This window comes from Aethalodelphis obliquidens, unplaced genomic scaffold, assembly GCF_003676395.1.
Source record: "Aethalodelphis obliquidens isolate GAN/ISIS:26980383/991018 unplaced genomic scaffold, ASM367639v1 scaffold2, whole genome shotgun sequence".
Taxonomy (NCBI): domain Eukaryota; kingdom Metazoa; phylum Chordata; class Mammalia; order Artiodactyla; family Delphinidae; genus Aethalodelphis; species Aethalodelphis obliquidens.
Genome location: NW_020837946.1, coordinates 15,671,238 through 15,687,124, shown reverse-complemented (window position 1 = coordinate 15,687,124; position 15,887 = coordinate 15,671,238).

The window sequence follows — 15,887 nt, the reverse complement described above, 5'->3', positions numbered from 1 at the left end:
GAGACGCAAGAGGGAGGGGATATGGGAACATATGTATAACTGATTCACTTTGTTATAAAGCAGAAACTAACACACCATTGTAAAGCAATTATACTCCAATAAAGATTAAAAAAATATCATCATGCTGCTGTTTCAAAGTATAACCACCCCTTCACAGATCACTACCTGAACTTTTGGGGATTTTTTTTTTTTGCAGCACCAGCAATGATTTAATAAATTGGGAATTTTCCTCCTAAATTTGTATTTGTCTATTTGTCCCTCACTTCCAATCTTAATTTTATCCATCTCTTTTATTTCTTTCTCCCCTAAATCTGTTTATCCCATCTGAAAAATGAATACTTAAATTATAACATGCCAAAGATGCAATCCGTTATAGCTTATTGTGCTAAAATCATACATGATAATTTCATGATCTGAACTGATATTAATGTGGATGATTTCACATCTTAATTGTGTATGGCTGACGTTTGCACTAAGATTGAACAAAACTGAATTTTGAATCATGAACACGTGAACAGAACTGATCCACATAGAAATGCTGGCGTAGAACTCTGTTTGGTAATTCTAGCTTTTGCACAACCTGCACAGCTATATGGGCAGCCATGGGTCCAAGATACCTCATTTCTCTCCTGGGCCATTTCAGTAGCCTCCTGCCTCCATGCTTGCCTCCCTCGAGTCTATTCAAACAACAGCCAGATAAATCTTTTCAAAACAGCAATTAAAACCTCAGTGTCTTCCCTTCATGCTTAGAGTAGAATTCAGTATTCCTACTGGGACCAGCAAGGCCTCCCATGATCCGGATCTTTCCAATTCTCCCAGACACATGTCCCCTTCCCTCTCCTCTTTCACTTTTTCCCAGATGAGTTTATCCTCCAACACACCAACTCTTCCCCTTTACATTGACTTCACACTTTCTGACCCTTTGTCTAGAATCTTCTTCTCCCAGCTCATCGCATAACTAGTTCTTTCCTGTCATTCAAATCTCCTCAAATATCACCTGGGTCTTCTACCAGGAGTTCAATGAGAGTGAGCATTGAAACAAGAATGTGACCCTTCCATGGCGGAGAAGTATTACTTTGAAGATGAAAGTCTTCTTTGAACACTGGGTCTAACCCCAGACACACTGGGTCTAACCCCTACCTAAAACAGCTCCCCCAACCCTAATGTCTTATCTTGCTTTATCTTTCTCCTTACTATTACAACCTGACCTCGCATTTATTTACTGTCTGTCTCCCCTCCTAGAATGTAATCTCCGTGAAGGTAAGCATTTTGTTTTGCACCTCTCTACATCCCCAACTCCTAGACATGTGTCTGTCACATAGTAGACACTCAGTTAATGAATTTATACCACAGCGGCGAAAGCTGGTCACAACACAATCACTGTGATGTTTTGTAGACAGTTGGGAACCATCCTTATTTACTTATGATGTTTGCAATATAATGTTTGTTATATAGATGATGTTGTTATTATTCTTAAAACACTTTCAAAAGTGCCACTGAAATTTCTGGTGTTCAAAACAAACACAAAGGGTTTCTAAATCAATCTAAAATATCAAAGAAATTATTGAGCAAAAGAGTTAGACAACCTGATAGGTTGAAAATAAATACATGTTAGATATACTGTGTTTTTACATCAACTTAATCAGTATTAAAAATATACTTTATTTTTTACATTCATGGGAATAGCCTGTGGAAATAAATGACCATTAATGGCCACCAATGAAAATCAGAGAAGCACTCGTAAGATTTATGAATGTTTTCAAGTCATGAAAAGGAAAAACGTCAGCTTTCAGCTCCTAGCTTTCCAGTGAAAGGATATAAAACAGCAGTGTAATTATGTTCCGCAGATGTTGTGCTAGTAAGTTTCCCGTTGCATATTAACTCAACTGGGTGCTGGGGGGCAGGGGGCAAGGAGGGAATTGATATATTCCCATATTCAGTGGTATTAGTTCATAAAGAAGGGTAAAGCATGTTCTGCTACACTGCCTGTACTCCCAGAGTTAATTCCCAATGAAAGCAGAAACCCATGGTCTTTATAGCCAGAAATATAATAAGTGACAAATTCCTTCAAACTATTCACCATACCTGATTTGAACGTTTTTTCTTCTTTTTCTGTCCATAACTTAAAAGAACACAACCCAAAACATTCCATTACAGATGCCCCATGATGAATCAGTGGCATGTTAATAGTGACTTATAAAAAGAGAGAAAGCCATTATAAGTTATGCTGCTTCTTGAAAATTCTTTTGCAAATAAATCAGCTTTTTAGAAAGTCGGTCTTTTTTCTGCATTTAGGCAATAATTTGGCTTTTCAGGCTGGAATTAGCTGCATAAGGTGTCTACGTTCCCCCTGCGATAGGAGCCTTCTACAAGTATTTAGCACACTATCCTTGTTTCAGTGTTCAAAGAAGACTTTCGTCTTCAAAGTAATACTTCTCCGCCATGGAAGGGTCACATTCTTGTTTCAATGCTCACTCTCATTGAACTCCTGGTAAAGATCTTTCTTTGAAATGGCTTTCTTGGAGCAACTATAACCCAAAAAGACAGTTAACGCCAGGAAAGAGTAAAACAACATGACAAAGAAAATGAAGAAATAGGCATTGTCATATGGTTTGGATTTTGGATTTTTTTCTCTTCTGTAGCATTTTTTACTTCGCTTTCCAGTGTTCTTTCCAGTAGTTGAAAAACACTGAGAGATGCAAGAATCCAGTTCTCTTGATTCATGCTGTAGCTTTTCTCAAAAATGAAAAATGGTAACATCAACTTGAGATCAAACTAGTATCCTGTACGTTTACTTCTTGGAAGGTAGCAACTTCCCTACTTGCTGAACTCTGGCTGATTGACTGTCGATGACTTGCCCTAAAACCCTAAGTACACTGAAAAGAAATCTCGGTTTTAAAACTGAAACTAAAATGCACTTACAGACTGAATACAAATGTAAATATTCATTGCAACTTTAATTAAAACAAGTTTTACCGTTAGGGTAACATGCAGACTTGACTTCCCTTTTTTTCCCAAGAAAAATAAATTGAAGTGGAAAAGGACACATCGGTTTTCTATATAGTTCTTTCAAACAAAAATCTGAGTCATACTTTTTATTTCATACATTTGCCCTTGAAAAAAATAAGAGATAGAAAAAGCAAATTCTAAAATCTTCAGGATAGACTCAAAATTTAATATTTTCACTTCAGTTCCTGTACAAACAAAACCATGTTCTAACTTCACTCCCAAGAAAAGGAAATGCTTTCATAAATTTCTAAGAAAATGAAATCCTTAACTGTCCTGAGCAAGGCAACTGCACGGGGATGTTTCAGATGTCTTTTTGGTGTGGTTTGTCCTAGATCAAGTACCCTTGCTTGATATTAGTGACCTGGGCTTCTGTGGACACTAACTTCCTATTGTGTTTCACCAGCACAGCCACCTAAAGTAAATTGTTGTTTTACAAAGTAGTGAAACCCAATCTCAGCTACAAACATGCTCAAACACACACAAACCTTCCATCTCTGGACAAACGACAATCCCAGCTGTTTCTGCCTGGGATCTAAATTCTCGTGGCCAAGCACGCCCCCTTTGAAGTGGAGAGCACCTCTGCCGACCTGCATTTTGCAAACTTTGCACTGTTTCTCTAAGCCTGACCCCTGAACTGATTGTCTGATGACTAATTCACATGCTAAGCTCGCGGTATATCAGTATCACTGGCCTGCCTGCGTTTGTCATTAAGGGTTTGTAGTGAAAAGAAAGATGAAAGAGAAAGGTGTAATATTAGACCAGCAGCCAAACATCTTATGAGTGTGTTTTGAAAATGTGACTTATAAGAGAAATAGGCAACTCATTTTAAATAAGTCTTTCAAGTTAGGTAGAAGGCCTGTATATTTTTATTTGTAACTTCCCAAACCTTCATTCCTTTCTTTCCAAACTATTGGCTACTGTTAAAAGTATACCTTATACATGAACAACTTCACCGCTCTGTGAGTTTCAAAATTGCGTAAGAAAGTAAAGATTCGTTCAACAGTGCTTGCATCTGAAACTAAACTGCCTTTCTGCTACCATCGTTGTCGCCAACGTAGTCTAACAGAAATTAAAAATGTATATAGGTGCTCCTGATTGAAAAAGCTAAGTGGCTCGTTAAATCAATTACCAATTTTTCTGAGCTGTTAGGATAACCTTTTGTCTTACACGTATATACAGAAGATGAAAAATCTAAAGCATTTTAACTTTTTGTCACACAAAATAATTTCACTGAGCATCATTTTGTCCACAAGATGTATGTGCTATAAATACTGTGAAAGATTGTCTGTTGGGACAGCTTGGCAAGTGCTGCAATGAAATTCTTTAGAGAAATAGTCGGGCCTCTAACTGTGGATAATGGCTCTTTGAACACCCTTTAAAGACCCATTTCCATAGACTGGACCAATTCTTTGAAAGGAATACATAACGAGAAGTCAAATAAAAGGGGTGGGGCAAAATGAGAAGATTAAAAAGAGTAAAAGATTAAAAGAGAGAAAGAATATAAGGAAAATTCAAAAGGAAAAAAGATCAAAAAGAGGATTAACCATGTTACTTGTTGTTTTTCAGAAATTAAAAAAGTATGGAGGATAAGGAATTTGTTTCCTTTTGGCCCAAGAAAAATGCCAATTATGGTAGCTAAACTGCCCGGATCACATATCAGCATGCTTTGGAAATGTGAGAAATGGATGGGAAATATAAACACGGAGCAATAGCTTACAGTTATGTTATGAATTAAGCCAGAAAAATATCAAGATTTAGTCACTGAATAAGCTGCCAAGGTCAATTTTCCCTGATGAACTTGAGCCAGATCAGAATAGAAGCGATAGCGCTGTAGTTGCATGTTTTGTGCCACAGCCCCACTGCCTCCTAGATTCAAATTCTCCGTTTTTTCATTTAAAAAAAACCAAAAACCTCAGGCTAAGAGAACATAGTCAACAATAATGAAGTCATGAAATCCCTTTTCATTTCTTGATGTTTATTTGATCAGTGTCCTAGGCTCTGAGTTGAGATCTCTGATGTAGTGAAACCAGCTAGCCAACGCTGCCATGCACCATCATTTAATAATGGTCTTTGTAGATGACGACCTTTTCGCTTTTTTATGACATCATTTTGATATCAGGAATTAATCCTTTAAATTCACTTTAAAATATAGAAAGTGTTTCAGGATGTATATATTAATCAACTCGATAAAATTAATTGGAACATCTTAAAAAGCAGTATTTACTTCACCATTGAATATGTGTGTGTGTCAGACTATTTAGTTTATTTTAGTCCTGGTGAATTTACAGCACTTTTTGCATTATGTTTTTTCCGGTTCACATACTTCTTTTGGGTTTGGCTTTTTTGGTGGTTGTTGTTGCCTTTACTTCAGTTAACCTAAAACTAAAGGGCTTTTTTAACCACAAATTCTTTTAATTGCCAAATATTAATGGCTTGAAAAATACAAAAAAATAAATAAGAAGCTCTAAAAGATAAAGCAGAGAACTAGGAAATCATGAAAAAGAAGCTAGAATGAAGAGAAAAAAATCAAAAACCTGTTCTATTACACTAATGACAAATGAATTCTAATAAAAATACAGATTTAGGGCTTCGCTGGTGGCGCAGTGGTTGAGAGTCTGCCTGCCGATGCAGGGGACACGGGTTCGTGCCCCGGTCCGGGAAGATCCCACATGCCGCGGAGCGGCTGGGTCCGTGAGCCATGGCCGCTGAGCCTGCGCGTCCGGAGCCTGTGTTCCGCAACGGGAGAGGCCCCAACAGTGAGAGGCCCGCGTACCGCAAAAAAAAAAAAAAAAAAAAAAAAACAGATTTAAATTCTAAACCATGTGGTGAATTTATCTAAAAAACTGTCTATTGCATTAGGTACTCTAATGATACGGTTAATATAGTCTTTCTTAAACTCTCAGGGGTATATATACCAGCAACACATTAAATGGGACTTTGAATAGCAGCATCATTATCCCCTCCTCTTTTATGAACTATGTAAAATTTTTCCAAACTCCCCGATGTGTTTAGCTTCATTCAAAGTCCCCTTAAAGGCAGGTAGTAGAGAATACAATCCAGAAAAGGGCATGAATTTTATATTAATTACTCTCTTTGTCAGTGGTCAAAAGGAGCAGACTGCCTGCTTCTGAGGTGGGGGTCACTATAAACAAACAACTTAGGTCAGGAGCCACAACAGCTAATTTACCTCCCGTGGTCGCCATCTTGTGTGCACTTTGGTGGGATGGTTGGGGGTGGGCGTCATGAGTGAGCTAAGGCAAGAAGGGCGCTAGGTTGCTGAAGGGCTGGGAAGTTGACTGAAAATGAAATAGCTTACCACAGCAGTCCCACTTCTGGAAATCCATCCTGTAGAAGCAAAAGTGCCAACATGGAAAGAGATACAAATAGAGAGATAGAGACAGAGACAGGGACAGAGATAGAGATCTATAAATAAATTTACCCCAGCATATTTACTAGCAGGAAAAATCTGAATGTTGGTCCTTCCATCAGAAAATGGTGTAATGAATTAAGACAGATCCACCCTCTGCACCATTATGTAGCAACACAAAAAAATAAAGCACAATAAAGTGCAAAAATCAAAATAAAAACAACTCCATGAATGCCAATATAGGTTTATATATTTGTATAAGCATAAAGAATAAGTGGAGAGATACTGTTAATTTGGGGAGTTGGAGGGAGCTACACGGATTCTTAACTTTTTATACAAGTGCCTCATTCTAGTTTGGTTATAAAAAGTATAGAATTTTATATACATATACTAATAAAGGATCTTAAGGAGAAAAAATACATGGGTTTTGCCCCGCATCCATTTTCTTTGGATCCTTTGCCCTTGAATCTGATTTTTTGAACCAACCTTTAGGCCTCTGAAAGTGACAAAGAAAATGGGGAGAGGGTGTCTAAGTAGGTAAAGCAAACTGAAGTTGCAGAATATCTGGATGATCAATGTTTCAGCACGAATAAATATGAAGTGCAGAGGTCCTGAGGTAATGGGTGCTTGGAGTGCTAAGAAACAGCAAGGAAGCCAGTGTGGTTAGGGCTGGATAAACAGAAGGATTACAACAAAGGAAGCTGTAAAGGGATCCAGGAGCCAGATTATAAAATAGGTTTGCGATTTTTTTTTGCTGCAACTTAAAGTAAGAAAAACACTTTTGCATCACAAACCAGCACATGGTTGCATACATGTACGCACACAGAGACAGACAGATCACAAACCACAATTGAAAAACATTGATTGAATTTTATTCTAGGTGTGAGAAAACATCACTAGAAGATTTGATCTACGTTTAAAATAATCACTGTGGCTGCTGCATGGAAAACAGACTTGGTGGGGCGGTAAGAGTGGAAACAAAGATCACATTTGGAGAGTACTGAGGTGGTGGTCTAGGTATTGAGAAAGAGCAATGACTACATTAAACTGTTAGCAACAGAAATATTAAGAGGTGATTGGATATGAGATATATATATATATATATTTTTTTTTTTTCTTTGCGGTACGCAGGCCTCTCACTGTTGTGGCCTCTCCTGTTGCGGAGCACAGGCTCCAGACGCGCAGGCTCAGCGGCCATGGCTCACGGACCCAGCCATTCCGCGGCATGTGGGATCTTCCCGGACCGGGGCACGAACCCGTGTCCCCTGCATCAGCAAGCGGACTCTCAACCACTGCGCCACCAGGGAAGCCCGAGGTATATTTTTAAAGCTACTACAATGTGCCAATAATTTGGATGTGCAGCATGAAAGAAAAAGAAGAGTCAAAATGACTCCCAATTTGGGGGCATGATCAACTGGGTGAATAGTGATGCAACTTACTGAGATGAGGGGCAGCATGATTGAATCAGACTGTGACAGAAGGGGAATGAGGGGTTCTACTTGGGATACGTTAAGTTTGAAGTGAGAAGGACCATGTGGTTTGCTTTGGCTAATGAAATATGAGCAGAAGGGAAGTGCGTCACTCTGTTGAATATGTAAATTTGGGTGGCGTCACGATCTAGATCTAGACGGCTAGCTAGGAAACAAAACGAAACAAAAGGAAGATTTTGAGGGCAGGATTTTTCAGACTGTTAATCTTGGCCATGAAATTAATGTAGGGATCAAGACCAGAATGATTTTCATGAACTGGAATAAAATGAAATTAATCGAATAGGACAGGACAGGATAAAACAAGATAGAGCTGAATCGAACCACATAGGCTACGATAGAATAGATCAAAGGACACCACATGTACACTTGGCAAAAAACTGTAGCTATTGTGATGAGCCGTGTAAGAGAGACAGTTTGTAAGAAAAATGTAATGAATGCTTGTATCAGAAAACAGTGTTTTATCTTTTGCTCACCTGCATCTCATTTAACTTTCCAGTAGGTAATGATTTACCATAACAGGATAGTTAACATTGTACCTATTTTCAGTTAGGACATAGGAAGTCAGTAGAGAAAAATCCTGAGGTCATAACCTAATGCTAGACTTTCCCTCACTGACCCTTTTCTGCCTTGTTCTCTTTCTTTATAGCAATTTATAAATTATATGAGATACATAATATTAAAAGGACTGAAGGGCCCAGTCACGACCACCCCTTCCATGGTTATTTCTGTGTGTACTCAAGGATCTTGAGGATGGTGTCATTTTGCATGTTAATGTCCGAACCTCTATTTGTACTTGTGTGTCTTGGAAATTTAAGATCTTAAAATTAATAAATCGCAGTTTCCTTTCTGTTCTTAAAAATTCAGGTTTTATACAATAGAACAGAGAAAAAATGAGAGAATCTCCACGGCATCTATCCATTGGAGTGCTCACTAACTGTTACCTACTACTATAGTAAGATTCAGTACGAATAATCCCTTCAGTTCAAGCTCAGTGACTTGGAACACTCACCCACAAATTTTTATTGAAAGGCCATTAGGTTACAGGAAAATTACCCCATTTATTTCTCATGACAGTGCCGTAAGGGATGTGTTAATATCTCCATTTCATAGCTGAGAAAACCAAGACTTATGAGGCTTGGATGAGTTGCCTATTCAGCTAATCAGGGGGATTTAGGATTACAAACTAGATCTTTCCGAAGCCAAGCCAGGTTGGTTCTTATTACACTACACCACAGCAGCTTCATCGAAGTGTGCTGTTAGCATTGCTGTCAAAGGAGGAGGTTGGAAACACCCTACCATCAAAAAGGAAGTGGTTAAGTAAAGTATGGTACATACAGCCATATGTATTAGTGGTACATAATGGCCACTAATGCAGGAGAGCTATATGGTATATAGAGAAAGGTTTTTTTTAAAATATATTATGTAGAAATAATCCAACAACCAAGAATAAAAGACAGAAGAGTGTTATTGAATATTCTTATTTGAGTACCAAAAAAGGGATGTATGCATACATCCATATACACACCACATATATTTTCATATGAAGAGAAAATTTTGAGCATGATATACCAGAGCATGTTAGTAGTGGAGAGGCTGGAGAGAAGGACTGGGAATCTAGGTTAAGAAACAGAATTACTTTTCATCATTTACCAAGTGTGCTATTAACCCACATAGTCATCACAAGAGCTCTAGTCAGAATAATTCTAGATCTCTTTCTAAGCACAAGGTGGGAATGCATATCCTCCACCTTTTTGGACGTTAGGCTGTGTGGCTTGCTTTGGTCAATAAAATGTGAACAGATATAAAATGTGTCTTGCCTGGGCAGAAGTTGTAAGAGCCAATGTTCAACTCATCTATTCCCTTCTCCTGTCCCAGCCTTGCTGAAAGCATGTGCAAAGATAAAACCTCCATCAGCCAGGGTTCCTGAGTGACCACGATGAGCAGAGCTCATTGGACATGTAGAGAAAGTTAGAAGTAAATCTTCATCGTCTTAAGCCACTAAGATTGGAGGCTGTTTGTTATGGCAGTGTTGTCCTGGCTGACACAATATCAAAAGAAGTGCTGATGTAAAGAAAAACATAAACCTAGTAATTACGATAGAACTTTTTAGTATTTTTAGATGTTTAAGAGGGAAAAAAAAGATGTGTTTTAAAATATAAGTCAGTTCATTCATTAAATTAGGCAAATATTTATTGAGGACCAAATATATCCCAGGCCATTATAGGCGCAGGAGAAGTACCATTAAGTAGGACAGACAAGATCCCTACTGTCACAATTAACACAATAAGTGAGCAAGAAAATATCAGGTAATGACGTGCCCTCTGATGAAAATAAGCTGCATAACGTTATTGAGAGGGAACGGGTGACTAGTTCGAGAGGTCGGAGAGGCCTCTGGGAAGAAATCACGTCAGCTGATGGCTGCCATTGTGATGATAGTTCTAAAACCACAAGGAAGTTTTCTTTTAAACGTCTTTGTAGTCTCCACATTTTTCCTATATTTCATTTCAAATCAGAATAACACCATAAGATAAATAAATAACAGTGAATAAAAGGATGGGGTGATAGAGCCTTCAGTTAGAAAACCCAGGAAGTCCAGCCTTCCTTGGGAAAGTGAAGGACCATATTCAGTTACACCTGCAGATGGAACTGATAGAGTCCTAAGTGGATGCAGAAGCCAATGTTGGCACCTCTGTAAGTGGAGGAGGCCACCAACTGAAAATTTATCCCATAAAACATCAATCAAGATAGCAGTAAAAGGGATGAAATGTGTATACACGTAAAAACAATTGAAAACATATCTGCCTAATTATATAGACAAAGATATCAAGATGAGTGCTGAAAGGGGATGAAAACCTAGGAGATGCAGAATCTCTGCTCCGATGGTACCCAACTCCAGGGCTAGTAACATGGCCTCAGGGACAAATGCCACCAATTACAAAAACATTAAAGAGTTAATAAAGCCCGTGAAGTGTTTCCAAAGAAAGGAGGATCTGAAAGAAGGAAGCCACAATTCTGCTTTTATCAGCAATTACGCCTTCATATTTTTGTATCAAGCTAACTTTATTAAATCATTCTGCAAAGGTCAAGTGGGATGTGTCTTTCCTGAACTATTTTCATATTTCATGACACAGACTGAGTAACTGGATAATATACACTGTATTTCCAAAGACTGAAAGACATTTATGCCCAAGTGCTGATTTCCTGTGGCGTGAGATTGGTCACTTAGACAATGGGGATTTAAATGATGCTGTGTGTGTGTAGTAACTCAGCCAATTCCTTTTTTGTGCATGAAAATCTTCCAGTTACCAGCTGTCAGAAATACAATTTAATTGCTTATCATTAGAATAATGAATTAATTCCAATTCATCTCTTCAGCAATAGGGCATCATATCCTCAGGTTGCCACAGTCAACACGTTTTCTTAAATGTAATAAATTACTTACAAGGCATAAGATCCATTTAGCTGCTAGGATAATAATTTATGAGATACCAAAGTTACCTCCCTCAAGATGTCTTCTTTTCCCTAATATTGGGGAAATGCTTGAGGCCCTGAAACGCTTATCAGTCCAAAAGAGGACCCCAATATTTAAATCTTTTTTTTTTTTTTTTTTTTTTTTTTTTTTTGCGCGGTTCGCAGGGCTCTCACTGTTGTGGCCTCTCCCGTTGCGGCGCACAGGCTCCGGACGCGCAGGCTCAGCGGCCATGACTCACGGGCCCAGCCGCTCCGCGGCATGTGGGATCTTCCTGAACCGGGTCACAAACCCGTGTCCCCTGCATTGGCAGGCGGACTCTCAACCACTGCACCACCAGGGAAGCCCGATATTTAAATATTTACAATCATTTTGAAAGTGACAATGAAACAACAGTGCACTATATTTATATAGTATCCTTTGTCCAAAATTTTTTAAACTTTTCACGAATAGCTCGTCTTTCTTTCAGCACCGCTAACAAGTAGACATTGTCTGCTGTGTTATCCTCGGTGCAAAGAGGCTAAGAAAACCAAACTATTAACCATGGTTATGTTTGGGTCGTGTCTCTTTAGATGAGTTTTTGTTTGTTTTAATCTTTCTAGTTTTCTATGGTTTCTAATTTTTCTTTAATGGACCTTTAGTATTTTTACAATGAAAACAGAATTTTTAATGTTGTGAAGTAAATACTAACAGACATCACTACCCTTATAATAGACCCCATAGGGCAAGGATTAACACCTCTTCTCTGTCTTACTTTCACCAACCCATTGGCCTCTATGAAGCACACACGTCTTCATTAAGAAGTAGAGATGAGGGTTTCCCTGGTGGCACAGTGGTTAAGAATCCACCTGCCAATGCAGGGGACACGGGTTCGAGCCCTGGTCCGGGAAGATCCCACATGCCGCGCAGCAACTAACCCCTTACATGCACCACAGCTACTGAGCCTGCGCTCTAGAGCCCACAAGCCACAGCTATTGAGCCCATGCACCACAACTACTGAAGCCCACACGCCTAGAGCCTGTGCTGCGCAACAAGAGAAGACACCGCCATGAGAAGCCTGCGCACCGCAACGAAGAGTAGCCCCCGCTCGCGGCAACTAGACAAAGCCCGCACGCAACAATGAAGACCTAGCACAGCCAAAAATAAATAAATAATATTTTTTTAATTAAAAAAAAAAAAAAAAAAGAAGGAGAGTATCAGGTCCTTTATCTACTCCCAGTGGGGAGGGAAAGAAAAATGAATGTTTCTTGAAGTTCACAATATGCACCAAACCTGTGTTAAGACACATAAAATTAACTCAGTTAATCTCACCACCCTATGAATTATTACTCACTTAATTTTGAAAATGGCAGCTCAGAGAAAGCACTGCCTGGAGAGCATAAGTACATAATCATAGGAGATTGAATGAGGATCCACATCTGAGTGATTCCACAGCCATCCTCCCTCCAGGAAGACACACGCAGGTCAAGTCTCATCATGTTACTGCCCAGGATTTCCACTCCTGTCTCCCTCCAACACAACCTTCACGGAGGAAGGAAATTAGATAATGTCCCTCCTCTGCTTGAAAGTCCTCAGTCACTTCCCCTTGCATAGAGAATCAAATCCAAGCTCCTTACTGTGGCCTACAGGGGGCCGGGCATGACCCAGCCCGGGCCAGCCTCATCTTATGCCACAGTCCGCCTCTGCAAAACAGATGCAAGGACGTAATTTCAATACCTCAAACAAGCAAAGCTCTTTCTCAGATCCAGGCCATCACACATTCTATTCCTTTTGCTTAGAAAACTTCTCTGTTCACTTCCCAAGACTCATTTTTTCTCATTCCCTGTCAGACCTTCCTTAAAGACTCAATCTAGGTAGGTCCCATGAATCTCTCTTTGCATCTCATTCTGTTCCTTTCCAACATTCAGCACTATTTCTAATTATACGTTTGCTTCTTTACTCATGTAGATCTATCTTCCCTACATGAGCTTCCAAAGTCAGGAACAAAGTCTATTTGTTGAACAAAACATCAAAGACACTAAAACAGTTTCTGGCTAGCAGAAGATTCTCAAAAAGGTGTTTACCAAATAAATGAATAAAAGGGTTGGAACTCAGTTCTCAATGACTCCCGATTCACATTCTAATTGTTAGCATAATATTGAGTATCTGCCTCACTCTCATCTTCAAGAGGGTGCTGGAACACAGTTCTTCCTTCCCTCCCCATCTACACCCTGGATTTCACTGGTTGCAACTGATCCGAGGACATGACTGCAAGAAAACTGAACGAAGTTGGGCCTCTTCCAGCAAAGAAGACATATAGGAATCACCATTTAGGTAGTCAAACACTAGACCACCTCCTGCCCTGGACCATGAGGTTAAAAGCCCCCGGACTTGTGCCTGCAAAAATCTACTCACACTTTCTCCCCCTACAAATACACATTCCTATAAAATCCAAACCAAAAAGAACTAGAAATGGTCCTCTCCAAAAAGTTCCTGATATCCCCAGTAACTGCTCCCCCAGTGCCGTCATACGCTGTTAGGAATCAGTCTCGCAGTGAGACATTCCTCTGTGTGTCAGCACAGGGGGTGGGGTGTTGGAGACCACTGCCTCAGACTGACCCTTACTGTACTTCCTTTGCGTCTTAGAAACGTACCTGTTTCCATGACAAAAGTTGCCTTGATAAATAAGCCATCATCAGTAAGGATTCTTTGGAGCAGAGGTCAGGTTATTATTTTGTTTGTGACTTCAATCCCATTATTTTGGGAACTCTCCGGGGTAAGAGAGAATCATTTAAAAACTATGACTATGTATGGCAAAGAAAAAAAGAAACTATGAATACATCTGCTCAATAAATTATATTCACATAGAAGAGCTATTTTTTGACTTCTCCATTCATGGTCATTAAAAATAATTCCTCCATTATTTTAGTAACTGGGATAGGTTAACGTGCAAGTTTAAAAGCCCAGGAGTACGTTTTACAGTCTGCACGTTATGACCAATGTGATTAAATAATAATATTAATAGCTAAAACGTATTGATTGCCCACCTTTACCCAGGCATATGCAAGATAACATTTAACCCTCAAGAGAGTCCAATAAGGAAACCATCACCATTTTTCTTTCTTTACAGTATTTCAAATTAGTTTAGAGAAATTAGATGACGTATCAGGTAGTACAAATTTTTAAACTGCCCATGGAGAATTTAAAACCTAGGTCTAGAGTCCTTAAAATCTATAGCATTAGGCTACACTGCCTTCAGAAAATTACTTTCAGAGCAATACGTCATTCTTAAGGATGTGACGATGTAAAGTCGTAGGAAGAGGGTTGTCTCAGAAGAATGTCCCCTACACTTTGTAACTCTGTCAAGTGCAGGAGCTTGGGGTCCATTTTCAACATCTCTCTTGAATCCCTAGGCAGAGATGATGTCATCTCTTCTCTGGTGTGCAGTGAATCCTACCTCGGTTCTTGTCCCCAGCACCAAACAGCAGCTCTCCAAAATGATCTTTCCAACAATGTATGTCAGGTTGTGTTTCTCCCTCCTTTAAAACCTTAGTCTAGCAGCCTCATAGGTACTTAGGAGGAAACTCTTACAATGGCCTTCAAGGTCCTGCAAGACTCAGCCCCTTCCATCCCCTCCAGTAGCCTTTCCACCACTCGCACCTAGCTGGTGATGCTGCAACTCCCCCCGAAAGAATCAATCCAGTCTCCAGTCCACTCAATCCCTTTGCGTGAGCCACGAAGCACAGCTACAAGAAGTCTTCCTGCCCTCTCCTGGGTGCTCAAGGCTGCTCCACTGCCTCTCCGTGTCCCAAGACAGATCCCTCACTGCTCCCCTGAGGCCATTTTAAATGCTTGTCCCCTTCCGTTGCGCTCAGCTCCAGAGAAAACAGAGGCAGCAGAGGTGGCCTCGTGCAACTTCATGGCCTCCTCACCCACCTGCCAATACGTATGTCTGTGTTCTTCCTTACTTCCCTTACTTACATAGAAAATGTTTTAAAAGCTGCTCATTTTCCTGGATAAAGCCAGTCCCTCCAAATACTTGCTTCATCTTATTCCCTTCCAACTACAATTCACACACCCTTCAGGTTGAGTTCCTTCTTCAGAAGAGCACGTTAGGACAGTTTGAGTCACTCTTCACTCATTTACTTATTCAACAGGCAGGCACTGAGTACACATTTTGGGTCACACATGGGACTAGATACTTGGGTTGCAATGGTCAGCAATACCAAAGAGTAGGTCTATGAAAAAGACAGAACTAACGTCTATCACTGGCATTTGGCAACAACCCTAAATTGCGTCCTTTATTCCTATAGTCTCATGTATCATCTAACACTGATTCCAAATCCAGGAGTCCTTGTCCAGGGCTGAGGCTCGTCTCTGGATCTCTTTGCATAAATACTGCCACTTGTCACCTGTTCTCCCTCTTGATGTTTGACACCAGCTCTCCTTACCCATAAGTGATTAAACACCAAAACATCATTTACTCAGAAAGATTGAGGCCCTACTCTTCACCCCCCAAATAGATTTCCTTCTATAGAGATCTCGGTTCTGGTTCCATGTGGCAATTACGTAG